Here is a 17,169-nt window from a genome sequence, read left to right as displayed (position 1 = left end):
ATTGTAATCTTTGTACTTTCCTGACAGATGTGTTCTTCTATATCTTTGTGAATAGTTGCTAACCGGCAGACAATGCAAAGCAGCGTAATTGCTCTTCTTTGTTTCGAGTATAATCTATCTTTGATCCCTGTGGATCAGTTTGTTTCTCCAGAACTACAAAGCTGTCCTCAATCAATATGTCCTCTTTCATTGTTACTGTGCATGTGTGGTACACTCCTGCTTGCACCCTTTGAAGAATGATGCAGCAGAAGCAGCCAGAACTGACTCACTCAACTACCACTTGGCAATGTCTGGACTTGCCATGGTATTGGTGTTCAGATGGCTGGAGTATAGCTGTTTAATTTTTCAGACCACTGTTGATTGTTCATTGAGGCTAGCCTATGGAGAGTCCCACCTTCCCCAGGGGTGTCATACCATGCCTGATGGTTGATTAAAATAACTACTTTATCACATTCCATCCAATGTGAATATGTGTGAAAGTGTCTCATTGCCCCTTTTGAATTATGATATGTTAAGCCTTTCTGTTATAACTGACTATGGCATTGAAGACAAATTTGTATAGTTTTAGCAGTATTAATATGGCTTCATGAACAGAGGCTGTATGGCAAATAAAACCCCCAAAAGCAGAAGTTGAGAAGGTATTGAATGAGAGGGGATAATTTAAATTCAAGGCCACCCTCCCAAAAGACAATTATAGACTTCTTGTAATGGCTTCCATCCCATTTATTGAATCTCTTTTTAAAGGAAAAGTTCTGAAAGACTTTTTCCGTGAAATGCCTCCAGAATTCTTCCTAATGTTAGGCTTTAAATTATTTAATGTTGACCAGCTGTTTCTACAGATGTCACTTCTACGCTTCCAGCATTGGAGCTATCATTGCAGCCAAAGAGTGTTTCATTATTTCAGTCCATACTTTTATCCTTGTGCTGTAATTTTCATGTCCAAACCTAATTCTTTAAGTAGTATCATTAGCATTAACTAGATGGGTGAGATCTCAGTTAATGTTTGTTCTGAACTCTTCCAATTTTATGCTCTCAGTGAAAATAAAACAAACACTTAATTTTAGTTCTACTTCTGCTATACATTTGCTGTGCCATTCAGCAACTTGTGTGTTCATTTTTGATACTATTCATTTAAATTCTGCAATTGTCTTTACTTATCAAAGGCATAAATTAAGTCATTCATTTATTTTTGAACGTAAAATTTACTCTCTCTCATCTCTTTGTTTAAACTTGGTAAATTGTTTAATATATTTGTTCTCTACCTCATGCAAATAAGCCGATGCAGTTGTGCTGAGTGAAAAATAAAGCTTATTTCTAAACAGTGAGGTAACATGTCTCACTGATTGGCCTGAGGCATAGTACGTCCTTTCCTGCAGCGTCTGTGATAGACAATGTTGGCTGAGTCACATATGAGCACAGATTGTGTACATGTTGGGTGTAGTTCCCACATGTAATGGTAGTATCCATGTCGATGATCTGGTATGTCTTGTAGATGCTGCAATGGCAGGGTTTTTGGCTGATGTTGTCCTGAAGGCTGACTAGTTTGCTGTGAACAATGGTCTGTTTGAAATTTGGTGGCTGTTTTGAAGGCAAGAAGTGGAGATGTAGGGATGGCCTTGGTAAGATGTTTGCCATCATCAATGACATGTTGAAGGCTGTGAAGAACATGGTGTAGTTTCTCCACTCTGTGGAATTTCTGGACAATGAAGGATACTCTTGATCATATCCTGTGTCTGTCTACTGAGGAGGTCATTGCGGTTTTTTGCTGTGGCATGTCGGAAGTGGCAGTCAGTGAGTCAAGTATCATATTCTGTTCTTATGAGGACATCTTTCAGCGTCTCTTGCTGCCCATCGTGTTCTTTTTATGTTGCATTCTGCTACTTCAAATCTGTCCTCCAAAGAAAAATAAAAATTTGCATTGAGGTTGTGAAAGGTTCTTGGTCAATGTTCCACACCTTTTTTACAGCTATTGTAATACATTTGCGATGTACTTGCTATTTTAATACAGGAAACACAGCAGCCACATTCGCACACATTGAGTTCCTACAAGCAGTAATGCGATAACCAGCTAATTTGCAGCTATAGCCTCCACACTCTTTAAGAATGCCATGGATTCTTTTACAGTCACCCAAGTGGATGTCCTGCCAGAAGTGGTAGAAAGGCTTCAGCCAGTGGAGCACCTGCATAGTATTATTGGAGTATTGCTGAAGATCTTGTGCTTAAGATTTGACGGAGAATTGGAACCAGAATCTGTGCTAGCAGTGAGCCATTTGCAGGCATCTTGTGACTTCCAGTGTTGTCAGAAAACCTGATAACTGGTTGACTTAACTTGGCCTTGTATTATATCGCATGTTGAGAAATTCATTGTTTCAGATGTTTGGCCATAAGATCAACGAATTATTCAGTTGTGAAATTTTATGAGCAGAATGACCTCTGCTTACACATTATAGAGGAGGTGACTATCTGCACTGTTTGCTTTTGGCTGCAGGCTGTGTACAGCATAAAATGTTTGCTTGTGACTGCACACATGACAACATGTAGAAGTGCAATAATAGATTAGCTCTCAAGCTGACTATTTTAACAATAAGTCATTGACAATTTAAATAAACAAGTTACAATAAAAAAGTATTTGCTGTTGAATTGCATGCTTGCTATGACTGGAACTGCAAGTGTTCTATCTCTTGCATTGTTATGAAAAAAAGTCTTGTCTTGTGCATGACAACCTGAAGTGTTATGAGGCGTGACTGTGGAAGAGTTAACTTGTGAAATATTGAGGAATTCGATGCCCCGCTCTCATCACCCCAACCCTGGCCCATTGAATATTAGGTTTTTTGTCATTTTTTAATGTCCCGGGAGTGAAACTAGTTGAATAGTGCTCCCAGTTGGAGTTGGAAGTGAGCGTTGTCAAACGTTCCACTCTCTGAAAACTGGGTTTACATGTTGTATCTGTCTGGTACTTTACAAACATGCTAATAAAACTAACAGAATTATTGTGCTGAAACAAGAGCAAACTGTGTAGAATTCAGAGACAGTGGAAGAAGTGCCTTGATAGATACAGAAAATAAATGGATTCTGTGTATGTGTCAGCTCTTGTACAACCTCTGACAGCTTGGTTTAATGCCCAGTAATCCTACCATTTTGATCCTTTGTGGTTTTAGAATTAATTGCCATTCTGGGATATAGTCCCATCCAGGAGGCTATCAAATCAGAGCAGGAATGAGGGCCATTGTGATGAATCAAACTGTTCGGGAACTCTGCGCTGTTGCATGTCCAAGTGGATATTTAAAGATTGCCCAGAATTATTAAAAGAAATGAGCATTATACTGTTGTCCAGCCTGACATTGTTTTGAATCTAAGCATTTTACAATACAGGAACTCATTCGACTCACTGCCTGTACCTGCTCCCAAAAAGAATTACCCACCAAGTCCCATTCTCCAGCCTTTTCTCTAGAGCTGTTTAAATTCCTCACTTTCAAATATATTTCCAACTCTCTTTTAAAAGCTCCCTCTGCACAGTCCTGGTCAGTGCATTCCTATTTCTAATGATTCCGAGTAAAGAAGTTTCTCCTGGTCTCATTCCTAGTCCTCAGGCTGACAGTTTTGAAATGGTGACCCCTTGGCACTGACATAGCAATACAAGGAAACAGAATATCTTTCTTTACCCTGCCAAAATGCTTCATAATTTTGAACACCTCCATAAGGTCACACCCTAACCTTCTTTGCTCCAAGGAGAATAAGCCCAATTTCACTAATCTTTCCTTGTATCTAAAATCCTTCATTTTTGGTAACATTCTAGGAAATCTCCTTTGCCATCTCTCCAGGGCTTTAATGTTCATCCTTAAACGAGATGCCAAGAATTGAACATAATATTCCAAATGTGGCTTCACCAATGATCGTTTCCTTGCTTCCACAACCAACATTTTTCAAAACAAATTAAAACTGACCATTCAGCTTTATTTGCAATTAATGGAAGTTTGTTCTGAGCATATTTGAGGCTGCAAATGCCAGTGCTTCATTTTGGCTGTAAAGCACTTTTACTTTTCTTGTTTTGAGTGTTCGCTCATTTAAGTCACTAACTATGGGTTCATATTCTTACAACATTGGCTTCACATGCAGTGAAGAATTCTGAGGGGTATTTCAGCATGCTGTGTAAAATATTTGTTGGAACTTATAAAGAAAAAAAATTCTCTAAATGGAAATTTAGACACAAGTGTAGTATGGTAGTTCATAGCTGTCTTTAATTTATTCCTGATATTATTCAACAACAATGTTTTATACAGTACTTTTCAAAGTTAGGTTCTGAGCACTTGTTTTGTTTATCCTGATCCACTAAACATAGTAGTATTCTACTGTATCAGAGATAATGGGAACTGCAGATGCTGGAGAATCCATCTGATGAAGGGTCTAGGCCCGAAACGTCAGCTTTTGTGCTCCTGAGATGCTGCTTGGCCTGCTGTGTTCATCCAGCCTCACATTTTATTATCCAGTATTCTACTGTATTGGATTGCATTTGGCAACTGCATGAGAAACTGTCAAGCATGCTCTCTGAGACACTATTGGCAATGGCTGTTTTCAATAACTCAATTGAACTCCTTGGTTGGATGTATAAGATTCCCTGCTGTAAGATATTTGGATGAGTGAGATAGGGATGAATAACAGTTTACCTTCAATGAAGTGGATATTTTGTCATTTTTATCATCAAGCGGTATGGTTAGGATAAGGTGATGTTCCTCTACATGGCATTTTAATGAGATTTAAAGTGAGCCAACTTGGTTAAAAAGAGCAGTTGAGGGTTTTGTTTCACCATGGTTGAGACATGTTCGGTATTGCACATGTAGGTTATGTGAATCAAACGTGATTGAATGACTCCAAAGCTGAATCCAATGCCACAGTAAGTGATAGCAAGGCTACTGGAAGCTTTTTTTTTGCTATCTCATTCCTTCCCCAAGGTCAAAGAGATCCGGGAATGCAATTCATCAAGGTTGAAATGTTAAAATAGTCTAAAACTAGTCAGTGAAGCCTTGTTTGAATGAAAATTTCAAAAATTGCCATTAGCCTTTTAATATTTGACTTCAAATGTTTTGAGTAGTTTCCCACTGATAAGTCCCATAAGAACTGCACTAGTTAGAGACCAGTAACCATTTTTTAAAAAATTGCTCCACAGAGCAAGCTGTGATGCTTTCTACCTTTTTGACTTCAATCTGTTCTTCTGAGCATCAGAGTCCTGTGGTGTAATGCTGAGAATTATAATGAGGCATTCTCCAAATACCATGGGAGTTGGACCCTGCTGGTATTCATCAAATGAACATTTTGTTCCAAATGCTTTGAGACTATATCAAACACAAATAGTTAGCAAGGTACTGCCAGAAGTGACAACGTCCTCAATATTGTTGCCATCAAGGGTTCATATTGCTTCCTAGGAAAATTGTTGATGATAAAGACAGATGGTGCACTATCGTGTGACTTTGGAGAGAGAGAACTGTCTTCACTCCTCACTTTATAACCCTGTATATTTGTAACCCCTGTCGATTTGAGGCCCTGCTCACAGTTAATGGAATGAAGAATCATAAAACAAAGGTAACAAAGTGTGGAGCTGGATGAACACAGCAGGCCACGCAGCATCTCAGGAGCACAAAAGCTGATGTTTTGGGCCTAGATCCTTCATCCTTTTTTTTGAGGTTGGGGTTGGAGTGGAGCGGGCTGCCCGTTCTGCGGGGGAGAGGTTGGAGTAGGTGAGAGGGGTGGTGAGGTTGAGACGGTTAATGTCTCGACGGTAGTTGGAGATGAATAGGTCGAGGGACGTCAGCTTTTGCGCTCCTGAGGTGCGGCTTGGCCTACTGTGTTCATCCAGCTACACACTTTGTTATCTTGGATTCTCCAGCATCTGCAGTTCCCATTATCTCTGATCAAAAAAAAGGGTGTCAGCTTCTATGACCAAGCTGACAGCTTTTCAGCATGACCATCCAAGATCCAACACCAAGGTGCACAAGTTCCTCACTCACTAGCATTCATGTTGAGGAACTCATTCAGTGACAAGCAAACAAATGCACTCTCTCATTCTTTTTTTCAGTTTGGTTTGATAATTGGCATGGGGAGTCAAAAGTTATTGTCCAGCACATTGCTGTGACACATCGAACAGCATTGGTAATGAGCCATTCAATTACTGATAGAATGTATCACCATCAGCAACATACAGCTTGATGCTGAAACTAATATATCAAAGCTGAGTCAGATCAAGTTCAGCAACAGCAACATAAATGAGAGCACCAGATTTGCATCCTTGTCACATTTTGCGACCGTAGGAGAGACCTGGATAATATGCTTGGGCAGGAAATTTAGACTGAAGAATTTCCAATGTTATTACTGTCATGGATGTATCCTCCAGACGTCTTTGGCAGGATAAGATAACCATTTTTGGTGGGTCCTTGCATGTCACTGCAATCGTACAGTCATTGTTAAACCAACAACCTCTGTTGGCTTGGCCATGTTCATTAAGTGGATTACACCATATACTCAAAAGACTGTCTGTCCTTGTAAAACTTTCCACTGTGCATCCATATGTCCATTGCAAGGTCACCTGCAAATGAGGTATGAAGATGATGGCCATTGACGCTGACAACTGAGATACAGCTCCTGACAACTGTGACTTCTGGAGGCTAACCATTTGGAAGGACAAAGGAAGAGACAACCTGAAACAAAAAAACCCAGTTGGATAAGAGGGCCCAGAAAAGAGTGAGGGGTGGTGGTGGGGAGGAGGAAATCAGTGAATTGTACATCTTCTCAGCCCGCTGTTTTATTGTGTAGGAAGTGTAACAGACTGACTTGCCAGAGCGGGTCACTGCAGGGGCCATATCACAGAGTTGAGTGCCATGGTACAAAGCATTGACTTTGCCACATGGAAAGGTGTCACTGAATGGAAAATGAACATTGAATGGGAATTGTTTTGATTCTGGCTTTGCTGCTTTTTCCGGTAGGGGTACAGTACTTAATGGTAATTTTGTTCAGCAATCATGCCTCTTAGCAGAGCCTGGATAAAAATTGCTTTAAAACTCATTGAGCCATGTTTTCAGTTCTAATACCTGCTGCTTTTGAGGTAACTGGTAACCAACAACCATATACTTTCATGTAGTTTTTGTTATATTCTCCAGTTACATGTTCAGACTAATGATCGGCACCATCAATCAACCTGTAGGAAAATGGATTGTTTGATGTTAGATTTCTTTGTAAAATAAATTCTCCCAATCAGCTTTCCTCCTTTCCAAATATACTGATTTTTACCTGGGGGGAAAAAGTGCAGTTAGCACCTTTTGGTCCTGAGCAACTTCACAAAGTGGGTATGAAAGTGTGATTTAAGGTAGTTTCAGTGTATTCACCTAGAATTTCAGTGAATCGGAATTGTTCGATGAGATGGGAAGAGTGAAAAGGTCAGAAGCCCCTTCTGAAGAGAACAATTGTTAACTGATTTTGGTTGACCATTCATCAGTCTAAAATATTAGGTGGAATGTTTGGAGCATCACCCTCCCTCACACACACACGCGCGTGTGCGTGCTCTCACACCCCTGTTGTGGGTCCCTAGGTAAAAGATAGGTGAATGGCAAAAGCACTGTGCCAAGTGATTTTTACAGCACAGGACGTGCACACATTTGAGTGAACTTGCAAACTAAAATCTAGAAGAAGGGCTGAGTGTCATGCGGGATCTTGCCATTCAGATATCCTATATCGAACAGCCTCTCCCATGGTATACCTACCCACTGCTGGGACTAGAAATCTACCAGCACTGAAGTTGGGCATCCTTTGTTCCAAGTGGGGTAGATGTCTGGTCCTTGTTCAATAAATTGTCTGAAGTAACATAGGCTTGAGGCCATATGCAGATAGCTTTTTGCCTATGTCGACACAGTTTGGAGCCGGAGGTCCGGCAGCATCAGAGGAGCAGGAAAGTCGATGTTTTGGGTTAGGACCTTTTCATAAGACCTGAAACGCCAGCTTTCCTCTTCCTCTGATGCTGCCTGATCTGCAATGCTCCTCCAGCTCCATGCTGTGTTGACTCTGACTCCAGCTGTGACTTCTGGAGGCTAACCATTTGGAAGGACAAAGGAAGAGACAACCTGAAACAAAAAAACCCAGTTGGATGAGAGGGCCCAGAAACGAGAGAGGGGTGGTGGTGGGGAGGAGGAAATCCAGTGAACTGTACGTCTTCCTGCTCTTGCTATCTCAGCTTGCTGCTTATAATGGCCACATCTTCTTTTTCTGATCTTTCATGATCTTGCTAAATTTGGATACTAACCAATATTTTGTGTTTTTACTTGTTGTTGTTGTTGTATTTGCCTTTTATTTCTGTCACTGATTTAAAAATTCTACCTACTTGTTTTTCTTTACACAGATCCTGCTCAGAACTCTTGAACAGTTTTCATGAGTTCTGCCTTTTCATTTCTGAGTTCCAACATCTGTTGTATTTTGCCCTTCAGTAAAACACCTTGCTAACTTTGTTTCTCCTTTCTGTTCACCAGAGAACTGGACACCTGGCAGTGTCCATCCATTATCATGACCAAACCCTGGCAAGATTGCCCAGTTTGCTGAGTCCATATTGGATTTACTGGATACTTCATTGATAAGCCCCTGGATGAGGAATAATAAACTGTTTCCTTTTCCTTTTCTTCATTCATCTGTCTCCATAGTTGTGTGCAATAAAGTTCATTTAGAAAGGATCTTTTCCCTTGTGGATGCCTTTTTCTTTCTCCCTAAAGCTAAACAAACTTGTATTATTTTTAAAAGGACCCAATTTAACCTGACATTCTTGAATTAAGCATACGTTAATTATCAAATGCATGTAATATTAATGCAGAAGAAATAAGGTGAGTACAATAATGAAAAGTAAAAATACACAACAAAAACTATAAGAACTGCAAATGCTGTAAATCAGGAACAGCAACAAAGTTGCTGGCAAAGCTCAGCAGGTCTGGCAGCATCAGCGGAGGAGAAAACAGAGTTAATGTTTCGGGTCCGGTGACCCTTCCTCAGTAAAAATACACATAATGTTAAGCATCTGAATTCTTCTAACATCAGAAACCATGAAGCTGTGTCACTGGTTGTGTCGTCGTTAGCAATTGAGCATTTGATTTCAAGGTTCTTAGAATTTAGACTAAACTGTAAAACTGTCGTTCTGATTCCTTTTGACAGTCAGAGCTCAGAGTGAGGAATGACTGTCCCTTGGTTTTATCCTTGGGTGTTAAAACATGTTTGTTCTCAAAGCTGCGACCCTTGCAGCCCTCCAGTCCATGTGCTAAGAGCCCTGCTGGTAACATCAACTAGGGTTGCAGTCTGTTTTTAAGACATTTCCTTTTTGTATTTTCCTGGTGATTATAATGGACATCTTTGTCAGAGATGGCTTTCTGCTGTGTGTGAGAGAGAGACTGTCAGCCACCTCATAATCTCTTCCAATTGAATCTCTCTTTTGAAGTTTCCTTGACAATTTATGGGTGTGCCTTTTGCATAGGATGTTACCAAACAGTTATGAAATTTCGATGATTTATTGTTTGTGGCCATCTTTTTGAAAGTAAATACATTTTTGAAATTACCAACAAAAAAAAGTGTCAGTAAACTCTTTGGCTTCTGATCTGTCATCCTAACACCATAACCTTGGCTTTAGATCAATATTCTCAGCAAGTTTGAGTGATTGAACAGAGTTGTACCATACCTGGTGAGCCGTAAATGGATCAGGATTGTTGAAATTTAACCCATAAAGTGCAGTCAAAATAAAGTAGTCTTCCTTGCACCCCAGGAAAACATGTAGAAATGTGTTTGAAAACTAACTAATGGATGATTGGAAAGTTGCCAGAAGCTGCAAGTTTGCAGTTTTAAAAGTTGAATTCAAATTCAATCTTCAAGTAATGATAGAGCGCGATGCATTAATAGTCCCTTAACAGCTGGCCCCAAGTGGGCCTAATTATCTTGTAATAGTTCTGCAAAGCACCAGATGCTCAAGAAATAAAACCTTCCTCTTCTGTTGTGGATTTAAATTGTGTCTTAGTATCTGTTTGTTTGTTCTCTGTTTCTAAATTGTAAAATGCAAATATTTCTTACAGCTGAACATTATGGAATATTTTCAGAAGAAAACACTTCTGCTCTTGTCGATAATCCACTTCGTGGGCAACAGTTTTCTGCTCCCACCTGACGTACTATTGTACAAGCCAGGCCCCAGAAAGAAACTTAGTTTGGTGAATCTTTCTTTTCAAATATAGTTTCAAAGTAGTAATTCAGTGAAAAACAAAGTGAATCTGCTACCTTGTGCACATGGCAATAAAGCTAACGCTTATTGCACTGTAAGAAGAAATTTTAAAATTTGATATAAATATAGACCACACTTTAGAAAAATCATAAAATACACAGCAAAACAAAGATTTTGTCCTACTTCACAACACCACAATTCTACAGGAATTCAAATTTAGGAAGACTATTCCGATCTCAACTCTAAGTTCAACTCAAGTTTTATTTTTTGCAGTTCTCTCCTGTGAACTCTGAATTCTGAAGTTAAATGCTGAATTCTGAAAGCTCATTGTTTCTCAACATTCAATAGCCTGCAAGTTTCTAACCAAATGGTCCTGGTTGGTTCAGTTAACCTTATATATATTCCTTTCTCTAGTAAAGAATTTGTATTGTTCTTCTGACCCCAGTCATGTCATCTATAAACTGATTGTTTAAAAACTTCCAATCTCTGTGCTTCCTCACTGAAAATCAAGCACTGATTATCTGAAAGTAAAAAACAAACGAACCACTCCTAACTTCTATTAATAGTCCGAGAAGCCCTGTTTTTCTGCCACATAGTAGATTACACAAATGTCCTTGACTGCTCCAGTTTTGTTTTTATAAAGCCTTCACAAAAGTAACCAATGTGATTGTTTGAAATCCAAAGTTTGAAAATGATTATATATAAAAATCATGTATCTTTCATCACAGCAAACTTATCATTGTGGTGATTTCTGGGTCTTTGGCTTTATCTCATCTGAAATAACTCCACAGAGACTGGCATCCCATTGCCATTATTTACATGTGCATAATATTCTTTAAAAAACGTGCTTCTCTTCTCTGACAATGTCTGCCTTGTCGTAAAGTATGTGTAGTCAGCATGTATTTTGATATGTCATGAGGAAATCAACAATCTTTTTGAGAATATAACTAAATCCTAGAGGTGGCAATATGGTCAAAAGTTCTTGATTTGTTGTTTGAGAAGTGAGTTGGGCTAGAGGTGACACGACTGTTCCATAAGAGCTTAACAGTGGCCAAGTCTTGCACTGCTGACAAATGGTAAATGACTTGTGTGTGGTATTCTTATTTCTACTTTAGTTAGACGGGTGTAATTTGCATTGTGCTAGATTGTAAATATGAACACAAGGGCTCGCTGTGTTTTATTGCAGCTGTCAACCTTAACCTGTCATTTTGTTATACACTGATTTGTTGATTCAAGGCTGTTTAGCCTCTAGTAAGGCATGCAGCTGGCAGTTGGATAATGGAGTTTCCATCTAAGCAGCATTGACAACATTCTTGTAAATCAAAAATGCTGTTTTTAGGATTTTATGAGAATTGGTTGGCACTTGATAACTTACCTGCGCACTAAGAGACCTATTTGTATTTTTGCTGTACTCAGTGCAAGTTTGAAATTTGCTGTATTAACGTTGTGGTGAATCATTTTGTAGTCGTCCAGCACAAAAAGAAACCTTCAGCCCATCAAATCTACGACAGCCTATCTAAACAAATTCCACTTTCCGGCAATGGGCCCATAGCCTTTTAATGTTTTTGACATTTCAAGCAGTCATACACATACTTTTTTTTTTATTTTGAAGGCTGTGAAATTTTCTACCTTTTTGCTGCCCTCTCAGACAATGCTGTCCAAATTCCACCCCCCCCCCCCAACCCCTTTTCAATCCCCTCTGGATCTCCTGGCCACCATCTTTTTTTTAAAATTATGTCCTCTCATTCTTGATCTTTCCACGAAGGGGAATAGCTGCTTCCTACCCACCCTATCCATACACCCAACCCCCCACCCCGGCCTTCAACCTTTACACTACTATCAGGTACCTCTCACCGAACTCCTCTGCTTTAAAGAAAACCTGAGCCTATCCAGCCTCACTTCACAGCTAGAATGCTCCAACCCAAGGAACATCCTGGTGAATCTCCTCTACATTTCCTTAAGTGCAATCGCATCCTACCTGTAGTACAGTGACCAGAACTGCATTCAGTACTCTGGCTGTGGCCTCACGAAAATTTTTGTACAGTTCCAACACAACCGCCTTCTTCTTATAATCTATGCCATGACTGGTCTAGCACAAATGGCCTCCCTTACCTTCCTCGAACTATTACTGGTGAAGTTCTAGTTTGAAAATTGCTGTACTGCTTTTCTTAATGATCTTCACATTATTGTATGACTGCACATTTTCAGATTTACAGCTGATTTGAGTTTTGTATGTTTTTATCTGTCATGATGGAATGAAATTCACTTGTCTTGGTTATTCATTAGTCATGTTTTAATGTAGCATTGACCTGATTTCAAAATTGTGCATTTGAGAGATGTGCTTGGAATACAGTCTAATAGTAATTTTAATTCAGCAGTGGGTGGGAGACTTTTGGTGTTAGAATTGAGAGTTGGAAGCCTTTGTGTAGGGAAGAGCGACTTGTTTTTTCCTATATGTTGCATTTGTTAATTCAACTGAATGCTATCCAGAGTAGTGTGTGTCGGTGTTGTTTCTGTTTTGGACTGTAATTATTTTGTTCTCAATAACACTTAACTCTTCCAATGTTGGATTTTTTTTGTTTTCTTTTTCTGCACCAATTTCAGATCCCATGTGACTGAGGTCTGCTGTTGGAGAAGTGAGTGGGAAGGTTGAGTCAAGAACCTTTTACAAAATTCTTCCATCTCTTTTAGAAAGTTCACTGGCAATCATATTTGTGTGTCAGAGAGACAAGGTGGGTTTCACTTGTGCAAACTGTCTGTAGAGACATCTTGGAGGTGAATACACAGGAGGGCAGATACTAGTGAGAAGGCATGGTTTAGTTCTCTGGGACTTTGACCCCACTATTATAGAAAAAAAACTGTTGGCGCTCGGTGCATTCAATTCCCACTTTCATATTTCTTGCTGACATTCCTGATTCTCAATTCCATGCTCCATCGCTTTCCAAATTCCCCCTGCGTGCCCAAATTGTACCTTGCACAGCCAGTCACTCGGTATCCATGACAACCAACCCTTTAGAGGTTGGAAATCAAAACAACTTAACAATCTAAGAGGTTTCTTCATTTCAGCACACTTGACACTGAAAAAAAACCACACACTCAGTCTTGAAAAAACATTCAAAAATATATAGTTACTCCAGTGGGAAATCATTTGGATGCTTACTTACTTTCACAAACCACATCGAGGACAGTTAACCCTTTAATATTTCAAAATAACTTGTCACTCCAAGTATGAACTGGTCAAGCATTGCTAATGAGCTCAGCTATTATAATGACCTTGAGGAAATTTGATCAATTGAAATTGAAAATAGAACAGATGGCTGATGTGGTTTTCCTAAATTACACCACCTGGTCTATCGGTCAGTACGGTCAACGGTGAGTGCCTGACTATTCTAGAATGATGTGTAAGGTGCAGATTTTTTTGAAATTTCAAATGGGTTGGGATATATATTCCTTTTAGATCATGACATTTGTGGACCTTGAATCCACCTTCTCAAGCATTAATGCATTCTCCATAAGATTGGGGTGACCAATCAGCAGGTTAAGGTTCTTCGAGATACTGAGAGCCATGACTGTTCCACCTCTGCAAATTTCACGTGGCACAGCTGAGTTCCAGTTTCTTAACTGTAGACTCTGATTCCATTGCCTTCCTTATGCTGGCCAAAATGGGACCTGCCTGAAATGACAGTGATTCTTGTGCATCCTTATCTGCCTATCGTTTTTTCTTCGTGGGTTGCTGATCATCTCCACCTTGGGAAAATCCATGCTAGATTTTTCAAGGTTTTGTTTGATGATTGCAGGAAGGAGATAGGCTTTCGTCTTTGCTGAGGAGTATAAAATGCTGAATTGTGCCTTGTAAATCGTTTTAATTTGGGAGTGTAAAATTCTTTGTGTCGAGATTTTGAGGGTATCAGATGTCAACATTGCAACAAGGACAAATGTATGGTGATATTTGGGAATCAGGAAGTTGCCGTCTCAGATGTAATGCCCCTCCAAAGGTTTGTACTTTCTTGCTGAGTGGACATGTATGTTTGAATTTTCCTGGAAATTCTTGATTCTCGTCTGCTCCAGTGGGAATATAATTGTATTATCTTGGCAAATCATATTAACTGCAAACAATTTCTTTTCTCTGCCTTTGCTTTCCCCATAATCTCCAGTTTTCCTTGCCCTGTCTTTATTTCAGTTTCTGTACCTGAATGTTTTGACATTGAAAGTATTAGTTTCAATGATTCTTCTGGAGTACAGATGCTAATCAGCACTGCTGCTGAATGATTCTTCAGTCTGGTTATGTAGATATGTAATTAATTGCCTTGTTGACTGGTTGGATGACAGCAATTTACAGTGCTAACGCCCAGAAAAGGCCTTTGGTAAGTGCTACTATGATGAATTGCTGGTGTTATTTGTGACTGTTGACTTCAAAATCCAATTCACCATGTAAATCCTTTAAACTGCAGGATGTGAATGCATTAGTCTTTAGTAATTAGTGAATTCGGTAACTTAATATAGTTATAATGAATTAAAATAAGGCTATGCATCACAATGGCAGAATAATAGCTCCACTGTATATTTGTCAATTTACTGATGTGTTGCAACTGGAAAGAGAATCAGAGGAAGGGCTCTTCTTGTAAATAATACATAAAAGAGGTAACAATGATTCTCTGCTGTTATACTCACCCTGCTGCTGACAAGTGTCAGATAACAAGGGATCAAATTTGGCATGATGTAGTAAATAAAATAGTCAAGGTCACAAGATAAAAGAATGATATTGAGAAATGTCAAACAGACAGTGTAAGAAAGGGATAGAGAATGAGTTGAAGAGTCAACCAAAGGTAGGAATAGAACCCTTAGAGTGAGAACAAATGAATTTGAAGGTTCTGTATCTGAATGTGCACAGCTTTCAGAACAACATAAATGAATTAAAAGCGCGAATAGAAATTGATAAGTTCAATCTGGTAATCAGTTCAGAGACTTGGCTATGGGATGACATGGACTAAGGACCTGAATCTAGAAGGGAACAAGGTGTTCAAAAATGATAGGAAAGGTGGTTCTGTTTGTTAATTATTGCTGATTTTAGCGCAATAGAGAAGGATGACCAATATTCAGGAAAACCAAGGCATGGAAACAGTTTTTGAGTAAGAAGGATGAAGGTAAGCAGTCGCTCATTGGAGAGACCTCCTGGCCCTTTTAACAATGAAATGGTGGAGTGGAGTATTAAGGAGGAAACAATGACATCTCAGAAAGGCAGAGTAATAGCAAATTTTCATGTACATATCTATGGGAAAAGTCCAATCAGCAAAGAAACCTTTGGTGAGAAGTTCAGACAACATTTTTTTTAGGAATACTTTATTAGAACAGTATATTCTGGAGGTGAATTGAGAGCATCTGGTACTGTACAATGAGGTGACATTAATTAGTGATCTCAGTGAAGATGCCCAAGGTAGCAGTGACCATCGTGATTTGAATTTAACATTTGAGGGAAGAGAGGTGTCTGAGATTGTGTATTTTTTAGAAAAGTAATTATAAGGACATGAGCTGATCTTGCAAAAGTGAATTGGTAAGTTGGGGTAAAGAATCGATCAATAGAGAGATGCAGTAGCAGACATTTTAAGGGAATATTTCAACATTCAAATCATAAATGTCTTTAAACAAATAGGAAAAGTTCCAAGGGACAGATGCAGTGTTCATAGAACAATAATGTCAAACAGATGACAAAGAATGTGATTGCGCAAATACAGGGGGCAGGTCAGAAGGTTTGGACAGAAAATATAAAAATAGCAAAGACTGACAAATATTAATAAGACAAATTTAAAATTACACAAAAACTAACTATAAATAAGAACTAATTTTGTAAATTTTTAAAGAAGAACAGTGTTAACTGAAGTGAATATTGGTGCTGTAGAAAGAGAGACAAGAGGATTTTTAATGGAATGTAAGGAAATAGCAGATGAATTGAAGAGGTATTTTGCATTTGTCTTCACTATAGAACATCCAAGTAAAATTCCTGAAGCAATGATAAACCTACAAGTGGAACAGAGGGAGAAACTCTGGAAGGAATCGGAATCACCTGAGATATGTTACTGGGGAAAATAGAGCTGCTGGCTGTCGTATAATTCTACAAGAAATACAACCAGTAGGAGGCCATTCAGCATCTCTAGCCTGCTCCACCATTCAATTAGATCATGGCTGATCTTGCATTCTGCACGTACACTTTCCTGCCCTCTTTTCTCTCCCCATAAGCCTTGATTTCCTCAACTGATCAAGAATATATCTATCTCAGAATCTATCTATCTCTACACAAAAACTTTGCCCCCACAGCTCTTTCTGTGTGGCAAAGAGTTCCAAAGATACACAACCCTCAGAAGAAATTCCTCTTCATAGAAGGTCGTGGTGAGCTCCATCCTCTTTTTTTTTCAAGAAGTGACTAGCAATGTAATGGATGTATTTGTTTTCATTTTCTATAAGCTCAAGGCTGGTCTAATTAAATTTGAATGGAAGACAAACAAAGAGGAAACTACAGGTCAGCTAGCTTAACATATTTCTTGGAGAAAATATTGGAAATGGAAAGAAGATATAGTCAGGCAGTTGAGTAAGTTCCAGGCAATCTGGCAGAGTTAACGTCGTTTTTTTGGGAAATGGAAATCATGTTTGACCAATTTGTTGGAGCTCTTTGAGAAAACATGTTTGGATAAAAGAGGATAGCAAGGCGAGGTACCATGCTTCTATCTCCAGAGCACAGTGTTTGGCAAATTAGCCTAGATAAATATTGACTGACTGACAACACAGAGAGTAGGTACAACTGCGTTTTTCAGCTAGGTCAGATATACTGAGTAGTGTACCACAGGATTTGGTAGTGAGACTTCAACCGTCTACAATTTAAGTATCTGACATGAATGTTGAAACGAAAGAAATGGTTGCCAAATTTGCTGACAATACCAAGATAGGGAGGA

General features: G+C 39.1%; 1 protein-coding gene across 11 annotated transcripts in view; it reads left to right on the top strand.

Moving 5' to 3' along the window:
* Positions 1 to 17,169, top strand: part of dmd (dystrophin) — a 1,835,475-nt gene that overhangs the window by 272,106 nt on the left and 1,546,200 nt on the right. The window lies entirely within an intron of this gene.

This window comes from Stegostoma tigrinum, chromosome 12, assembly GCF_030684315.1.
Source record: "Stegostoma tigrinum isolate sSteTig4 chromosome 12, sSteTig4.hap1, whole genome shotgun sequence".
NCBI lineage: Eukaryota > Metazoa > Chordata > Chondrichthyes > Orectolobiformes > Stegostomatidae > Stegostoma > Stegostoma tigrinum.
The sequence above is the reverse complement of the archived record's forward strand: the minus strand, read 5'-3'. Positions and strand labels throughout refer to the sequence as shown.